The sequence below is a fragment of the Dermacentor andersoni genome, chromosome 8, assembly GCF_023375885.2.
Source record: "Dermacentor andersoni chromosome 8, qqDerAnde1_hic_scaffold, whole genome shotgun sequence".
Classification (NCBI taxonomy): domain Eukaryota; kingdom Metazoa; phylum Arthropoda; class Arachnida; order Ixodida; family Ixodidae; genus Dermacentor; species Dermacentor andersoni.
This window is the reverse complement of record NC_092821.1, coordinates 75,714,721-75,723,945: the sequence shown is the minus strand read 5'-3', so window position 1 is coordinate 75,723,945 and position 9,225 is coordinate 75,714,721. Positions and strand designations below refer to the sequence as shown.

The 9,225-nt window shown below is 48.0% G+C and overlaps 1 long non-coding RNA gene across 1 annotated transcript; it reads left to right on the top strand.

The window, feature by feature from the left end:
• The first annotated feature begins 258 nt into the window (after window positions 1-258).
• LOC129386786 (uncharacterized) lies at window positions 259-8,669 on the top strand. Its single transcript, XR_008614081.1, has 2 exons — window positions 259-419; window positions 8,559-8,669. It is a non-coding gene; the product is annotated as an uncharacterized lncRNA (long non-coding RNA).
• Window positions 8,670-9,225: the final 556 nt, after the last annotated feature.

Below are 9,225 nucleotides of genomic sequence, written 5' to 3'. Positions count from 1 at the left end.
GACACTTTAAATCCCATATGTAAGATACTTATTTCACTTCATCTGAAATTATTTTAAAAATATATGTTTTTTTAACACCCGATTCATGGCCGATACCCAACAGTTGGTTGCGCCATTTCATTATGCAATAGGAACAAGGACCGGACCCCTGTCGTGCCGCTTGATCATTGTGATAAATCATCGCTTGACCGGAACGTGTGCTTGAATTTGATGGGGCCGCTATTTTCACTCTTCATCCTAGAACTGCGTACCCGGATTCTACCTGCAGCCTCGGCTATGCCTGACGAAGTGGCACTTCAAGATGCTACGTCATCTCCGGCAGTCGTCTGTGCGGGCTTTCGAAGGGCGCGAGACGATGGTATATTCAGCCGCACCGAAGACCACACGACGTGTAGGACTGGCTGTCCTACTACGAACGAGTGAGTGCACACAACAAATGAGATGACGCCGCCAAATCAGACTTCTTTTACTTCGGCAATGTAACCCATCTATAGTTTCGTAAACACGAAGCTGAGGTTGCCAACTGCTGGCATCTTTGCGGAAGTAGGGGGCAGAACCTCTATGCGCAAGCTCCGCGCAGAACAACGCTTGCGTTATCGCGGATCTAGCGAAAACATCACAGCTTACATTGAAGGTGTCGAAGACTTCTGCCGCCACATCAACTCCTCCATGTCTGAAGCTGAAAATTCCGGCACGTAATGAAAGGAATCAGACGACACCTTCTACATGCGCGTTGTAAAAAACTCCTAAGTGGTCCCCCACGTGATTCAACTCTGCCAAGGTTACAACAAGCTGCAGAAACAGCGCATTTTCACACAGCACCCTAACTTTGACACGGCAGGCATTTCGCCTCTCGCCATTGGTGACTTTTCTGGTGACCACACTTCATTCTTCAGCAAACACAGCATTTTCTTCGCGAGCAACTTGCACGACACTTGTCCCTTGAGCCTTGCATTCCAGAGCCTACGCAATCGCTCACCCCTGCGCAACCGGTCATCCAACAGCAAGTATCCGAGGCGCTGCCTATTGCTCAATGCCTAATACTCAACAGCACCCGCCTGTCTCCTCACATGTAACCTATGCTGACATCGAAGCCAGGCCTCGACCTTCGTTCAACATGGATCCCAGGAAACAACCAAGCACCTTCTGCATGGCACGGCCACCTGTACATCCGATGCATCTCCCTTTTCTGCGTCCCAACCCAATGCGTCCCAACCTGCCAACCCTTGGCGCACTGCGGACAACACACCAATGTGCTATTACTGCCACGTTCCTGGCCATATAGCCCGCTTTTGTTGACGCCGTGACTTCCGCATGGGCGTCAGTGACTGAAGTCGAGCCTACGCTCCTCCTCAGCCTCCACCACACCCGGTTTCTTCTCGTCCACACCCTAATCCATCTCATCGCGCCGACGCGACTTCGGCACACGACGGTCGCTATCCCCATGTCGCCGCTCACCTTCCCCCTATACTTCATCGCCCCAGACTGTCCAAAAGGAAAACTGACCGTCGCTGTTGCGAAGGCAAGAACTGCGCTCGCGTTGAAAACTGCAAAGCCTCCGTCTTTTTTTCCTGCTAATGTGAGCGAACGTGGATATTGAGGTTGTCGATGTGCAAGTGCTTGTTCATACCAGAGCTGTTGTCTCTGTGCTCACTGGTGAACTATATCGCCAGTTGAGAAACGTTACAACTCCGCTTTCTGATGCCTCTCTGCGGACGGCAACTGCACATCACGTCTAGCGTTGTTTAATGCACGGCTCGGCTTGCTATTCAGGATGTTTTGTATGTCGTCGAATTTGTCGCTTTTTCAGTATGCTCACAGGACGTCATTCTGGGCTGGAATTTCCTTTCCGCACATAGTGCCGCTGTTGACATTGCGCGGGTCGAACTTACGTTATCACCAATGCCTGATGCCCTAGCTGAGCCGTGTTTCTCTCATTACACCAGAGGGGCCGTCGCCGCTGACATACCTACTTTCTCTTCTGCTGTCGTGCCTTCCTCTTACGACACTGCTTCTTACTCTACCGCTATGTTTTCACCGTCCAATGCCCTTCGCCTCTCTCAAAACTTCCTCCTTCTTTTTGATGTTACTGCAATTCAAAACTTTTTGGAGCCATTTGTGTTACTAATCGGTTCCGATCATCAACCGATTTGTTCTGTGGTAAATGTCTGTCTGTCTGATAAATTCCATTTATCCTCATAAATTGTCCAATGATATGACCAACCTTCCTGTCACCAGCATTACTTAGCTACTTACCGCAGCTGCATCGTCATCTTCAGATGTCTTCAATCCATCAGTTGATTTCCAGCTCGTGTTCGTGTTCTTCAGACCCTGCAAAGCTTCGAGCCGTCGCCGACATTCCCAGGCCTACTACAGTGAAAGAACTTCGCAGTTTTTCCGGCCTGTGTTCGTATTTTCGCCGATTCATCTGGAACATTGCGTCCATCATCGCCCCCTTCACACAGCTTCTCGCCTACAACCGAAACATCTCGTCTTGGTCTCCCGCTTGCAACAATCCATTCGCCAATTTATGCCATCTCTTGACATTCCCTCCTATTCTGCACAAGTTTGACCGTGACGCTCCTATACAAATTCACATGGACGCGACTGACGTTGGCCTCAGCGCTATTCTTGTCCGCCGGAAGTCTCGCTTCGACGAGTACGTGGTCTCTTACGCCAGCCATGCCTTCCGCAAAGGGGAAGCCAACTTTTCTTTTATGTAGAATATCTAGCCACCGTTTGGGCGATCCCAACATTTCGACCTTATATCTAGGGCCAACGTCGTGACTGATCACCATGCCTTGTGCTGGGCCGCCATCTCGAAGATCCATCCGGTCGCCTAGCTCGTTGCGCATTAGGTCTTCAAGACTATGATATTCGTGTCGTCTACAGGTCCGGCCTTAAACAAGCAGATGCCGACGTCATGTCCCTCTCTGTACTCACCCATTAGGCTGGAGCTGCATCTTCCCCCTGCTACAATTCGTCGCCCTCTACATATGCCGACATACCATCCAAGCAACGCCAGGGTCCTTGTACAGCCTCGTTTCTAAAGTTCCTGTCTGAGCAGCCGCTGCTACAACAAACAGCGCGCTTCGACGCACTGCTCATCACTTTACCATTCGCGATGGGCATCTGTACCATCGCAATTATCTGATGACCATAAGTGCTTGCTGGTGACTCCTCGTCATCTACGTTCTGACATCTGTGCCTCCTTTCATGCGCACCAGCAATGCGCCCGTGCCCGAGTATTAAAGTCCTACGCATGACTGCAGCTTCGCTACCAGTAGTGTGGAATGGACCACTTCGCTCTGCAGTACGCCCGCTCGCACTCGAAGTGCCGATGCCGCAAGAGCTCATCTTACACGACAACTGGGCTACTTCAACACCTGCCCTGTCCCACCCGGCTTTTCGACCACATCGGAACCTGTTTTTACGGATCCCTACCAAATACTTCAAATGGCAACTACTGGATAATCGTCGCTGTGGACCACCCTACGCGCTACGCCGAAACTTCAGCACATCCGTTCAACAGATCACGTGAAGTCGCCTTGTTCATCTTCCATAACCTCGTTCTTCGGCACGGTGCGCCAAGCCCTTCTGCGTGAATGTAGCGATGTCCATTGCACTACCAGCGCATATCATCCCCAATCGAACGCAATGATTGGGTGCTTCATTCGCACACTAAGCGAAGTGCTCGCTATCAGGGGCGTAGCCAAGGGGGGGGGGGGGCTTATGGGGCCTCAGACTGCCCCCCCCCCGCCCCCAAAATTTTTTCACGCTGTCCATGCACCGCCGACCAAAACAACCGCCGGCGCCGGAAATCGTTCTGGATTTTGTCTACAATGTCATCTTCTTGCTCGAAAAAACAACTCAGAGCGTACATTGCGAAATCGGGCTGGATTTCGCAGCAACAACCATGCACCGGGAGTCGCATGACGCAATGTGCCCCATCCGAGCACAAAGTTTCAAGGGCGTTTTCATAGAGAGCGGAGTCGTCGCGGCATCTCGCGGAGGCCGCGGAATGTACAGACGGAATGGTTTTCAATTCCAAAACTTTAGGGTTATAAAGTTCTCCTAAAATTCTGATGCGAAATGTGCATCGGCATTTCTAAAGTCGTGCTTTAGATTTTCAATTCCAGAACTTTGTGGGTTTATGTTATAAACATTTGATGCCAAAGGTGCATTCACCTTTCTAAAGTCGTACATCGGACCATACACTGACACAAGCGAAATCAACACACTGTCAGACAAGTTGACAAAGCACGCAGCGAGGTCCGATGAGATGAAGCGTTGTAGTAGTTCACTTGGGCCGTCATGTCACAGAATAGAATATCAAGATTTCATTTGCGCAAAAGCATCCATGTCAAGACATTAAAGCCAGCGAAGAAAAGTAAATTTTATTTATTTTTATACTGTGACTTCTATTCGCGAGGACACATTGATCCTCTTCAATTTTCTTGTTCTCGCTACCCATGGGGTGCCAGAGCCAGCCAGAGCGCACGCGTTTTTCTCGTGTTTCTCTGGCCGAGTGGATTTTCTCCTGGCAGAGTTTTGGATGCTTTCTGAATAGCAGACGAGTAAAGTAAACAATGGTCGCTTGCCACCATCACTGTGGAGTCTCGACGTATTGCAACGCGTTGGCTTGAGCGCTACCTCTCCGGAAAGTCTTGTCTCGCCCGTATAGGATACCGTGTACTATGCGTATGGTTCTCTGTGGGCCAAGTGTCTCACGTTTTCTTCGATATTCCTTCGGTAGCCACAGTAGGTGCCCAAAGCTGGCATTCGGTTGTGTCCAGCATGCATTCCCTTGCGTTTCTTTCTGTCTATTTCGATGCCCCCGCCCCATGCACAAAAGAATAAAAAAGACATTGTTGCGGCGCAGCGAATTGTCGCATGGTAAAGGTTCGATTTTGTTACTTCTTTTGCGGAAAGTAATGGGCCATGGGACGCTTCAGTTGCTGGATATTCTTATTATATTAGAGAGTTTTAGAATACGGGCCCCAATAGTTTGGAGCCCCAAAGAGCTTTGCGGGTGTTAGCGTTGGAGCACACAGGAGTGAAGAGTTTTATAACAGGGCTTTGTGTTTGCGGATAGCGTCTTGCGCTGACAGCGCCACTACGGCGTCAAAGAAAAGCTATTAGAAATAACTAAACAAAGTACGCCATTTTATGGTGGGAATAGTAATTTTGACTTCAGTTTTTTCGCGTTTAATTACAATTTAGATGCTAATGTGTAAGTAGCAAAGAATTAGTTGCGCTTAGTTTTGAGCAAACCAACTTTACGTACCTTCACCAGCCAAGCTTAGCCATGTTAGGCCTACGAGCCATAAAATCCACCATCGAATTCGGAATCAGCGGCGTCTAATAAATCAATCTTCATAGCACACTCTAGTTGAGAGAAAGCGATAACCGCAGTCACTTCTTCTAGCTTGCGAACTTCACGCGTAACTATGAATCGAACCCAGTTTCGTGCTAGGTTAGAGCCGTCGCTTCGATGGGTGCCGCCATGTTTGCTGGCGCAAAGCTTTGGGGGCCGCTATTGGGGCTCCCGCTTAATCGGTGAAATAGCGTTCCCAACGCAAAACCCAAAAACAGTTTGCGTCTAGCGCATGAGCCGTGGCTTCGACGCTATTTCTTTGGGGCCCCAAAAGGTTTGGGGCCCCTATTCTAAAACTCTATTATTGAGATAGCGATTAGATGGACACTCCAGGCGCATTCCTGCCGTCGGCGTCGCCCTTATGTTCAGTATAAAATCTAATTAAGGGTGATAACATCGGCACCGGCCGCCGCATGCTGTATGTGCGAGTGAAAGGATGTGGAAGGGGTGGCATGGGTGAGCCAGCGATGATGGCTCAGTCTTGTGTGCGCAAGGGAGAAAAGTCGGGAAGAAGCGAGCCGCCTTCCGTCGCACGCGATCACACACGATACATCGGAGGGCCTGGAGGGAGGAGGGGTGGATATTAGGATTGTTATCTGTGAATCTGTGATTGCGCAACATGTTTCTTTGTCTTCTTTGGCACATTATATACCGTGAGTTTTTGTTAGATGCGTCAATTTATTGGAGACATATACGTATATTTAAATATTTTATTGCGAGGTTTTGTCTATACGTGCGGTGACCTTTCTTTCCTTTCACAATTTTTTGCCCTTTATCAAGCTGTATCTTCGCATTTCTATATTTCATTGTATCATCGCATTTCGAATGCACGAGGGCGAGTCAAATGAAACTGAGCCAACCAACTCTGCGCAATGATGCTTCTGTTCATTATCTGCGAAGCATGCGCGTAGCACACAGGCATCTCTCATTTAGAAAAGTGACACGCAGGTGTGAGGCTAGATAGAGGTTCCTTAATGCTCTCACACACTAGGTTGAACATAGTTGCATGATATCATGGACACTCCAAAAGTTGAATAGCTTGCTGTGGTGAGGTTTTCGACAGCTGAAGGTGTTTTCTAAAAAAAAAAGAGATAAGTCGCCATATGGCCGCCATGCTCGTTGAACATTGCATTTCGTTGGCCACTGTGAAGCGTTGGAGCAAATGGTTCAAAGAAGGACGTGAAAGTTGCAAAGACGATCCGAGACCCGGCCAAAGCCACCGTGCAATCACCCGCAACACAATTGCAAAGGTTGATAAGCTGATTAGACAATAACGGAGGATAAGCATCGATGAACTGGCAGAGCGTGTGAAAATCAGTCATGGTTCGGTTGGCGCCATAATTCAGTAACATTTTGGTTACCGGCTGTTGTGTGCACTATGGATGCCCAAGTTTTTTACTCATAGCCAGAAGACGAAGTTCGGCGCTGCCTTGACTCGATCATCTAATCCGGTATCACAATGAGGGTGACGACTTCTTGTCTGCAATTGGGACCGGGAACAAATCATGGTGCTACCACTACAACCTGAAACACGAAGGCAAAGCTTACAGTGGAAACATTCGAATTCACCATCCCCAAAGAGAGCAATATTAAGGCCGTCATTTCCATCCGAAAGGTGTAGGTGACTTTTTTTTTTTCGATCGTCAGAGGCCATTACTGATAGAATTTGCTAAATCTGGAGAGACGATCAATCGTTTCCGTTGTTCTGAAACGCTGGATCGGCTGCATATCGCCGTCGAGAGCAAACAACGCGGAAAAATGACGAATGGTGTCATCTTGCTCCACGACAATGCTCGCGCCCACATCGCTTGTGTGGTTAGTACAAAACTGGCAAAGTCTAAGTAGGAAACGCTGCAACATCCACCATACAGTCCAGATCGGTCGCCTTGCGACTTCCTCATTTTGTTGTAATTGAAAAAACAGCTCAAGGGAGCCAGATTCGTGTCGGACGATAACGAGACGTTACAGATTTTTTGAAGCAGCAACCCAAGGAGTTTTATGAGACAGGAATCACGCGACTCGTTAGCCAGTGGGACAAATGTCTAAATGCTCATCGAGACTATTTTATATAATGTACCCGGTTTGCCATATATCTGAATCGGCTCACTTTCATTTGACTCGCCCTCGTATATTTTGCAGAACTCCTCCTTTTTATGCGGACGGACAGCTTCGTGTACTTTGTGTTCAGTCCGTAAGTTCGCGTTGAAGCGAGACGCAGTACGAAGTTCGATTTGCTCGTTGCTGCTGTTACTCTTCCTCGCACCAGCGTTTGACACCGAGTGTCTGCGCTCATCGACTGAGAATGTGTTTGTCTGCTGCGACGATAGTTTCGGTGCATTTGCTCACAGTACACGACCGATGATAGCTGCTCCTGAGCAATATAATGGAACAAATGACAGAGTCATTGAGATTTTTCCCTGGCTGTGGTTTATGTACAAAAATGTAAACAAGGTTCTTGACTGACAGAGTTTCATCAAACTATTTGTCCTCAAATTGTTAATTTCATGGCCTTTACATTTTTCATATCAGCGGCATGCACTGCTTAGCCGGTTTCGAGCTGATATAGTTCTAAAGTTCATGTGATATGTTCTTTAGCTACTAAATAGACAAAACATGAAAGAATTGATATCAGTTATTTCAGACACAACTTTTGGGACATACTATCGAGTGTATTCTTTTTATGAAAAAATACGTATTTTACTTGTCTTGACAGTGCACAGCGTTCAAGAATTCATTTGCGGCATCTTTCGCAATAACAATGCAGTTGTTATTGACGTATTTGATCCCTCGGCAAACTCCTAAGGAGGAGGCCAAGCTGCAACGGGAGCCCCGTCAAGAACGAAATTTCTGGCTACGCCACTGCTCGCTATGTACTACGTTTTCGCTGTCCAGACCAATTTAGACCAGACACTAAAATTTGTTACCTACGCTTACAACAGCGCCACTCAGTCTACCACAGGATTCGCCCCGTTCGTCCTTCTTTACGGCCTTGAGTCTTCTTGCTTCATGGACACTATCCTCCCATATCACCCCGATCCCTCCAAATCCACGACTCTATCTAAAGTCGCCCGCAATAAAGACTGTCGCGCTTGGCATCTGCAGGTACAAGGAATTAAAAAAAATCCCTAATCTCGCGGTGACCCACAAACTTATAGCCACGTTTTTTTTGTCTTTATTATAGGTGCCCAAAACCATCAAGTTATGATGAATGGGGGCCACATCATGACGATCCACAACTGTGGCAGAAGTGGCCATACTGTTGCTAACGCAATAAAATGTTATATGAACTCCACTGTATGCTTCTGATCTCCACTAATCTGCTAAAAGCCACGCAGGTGCCATTCAACAGCACTGGATAATTTGCAGAAACGTTTTGACAAGTCTATTGGCTTAGTTCGAAATTATTTTGAAAGGAAGAAAATGATTTTTTTTGTCCTAGATGAAAATGCTGCTTCAGTTCAATAGAAATTATATGGCTACTCTAGGCGCATTTCCGCCGTTCTCGTCGCCGTCAGCGGTGGCATTGCCGCGATGTTCCACATAATATCCAAGTGTGACAACACCGAGGCCATGCGCAATATGTTGTAGGTGGAGTGGAGTAAAAGTGTACGAGGGTGAGCCGAGGATGTCGGCTTGATCCCGCGCGCTCAATAGAAGAAGGCGAGGAGGAATCGCGCCGTCTTTCACCTTAAAAAGGCATCAAGTGTGGGGGGGGGGGGGGGAAGGGGCGTCATACTCCGGCGGCTACTGCGTATGATGCGGCTGACTGCGGCCGCGCGGGCCTATATATATCTTGAAAGTGATCTGCTATCAGTATAGACTATGTGCGCCTAGGACTGATAGCTTCG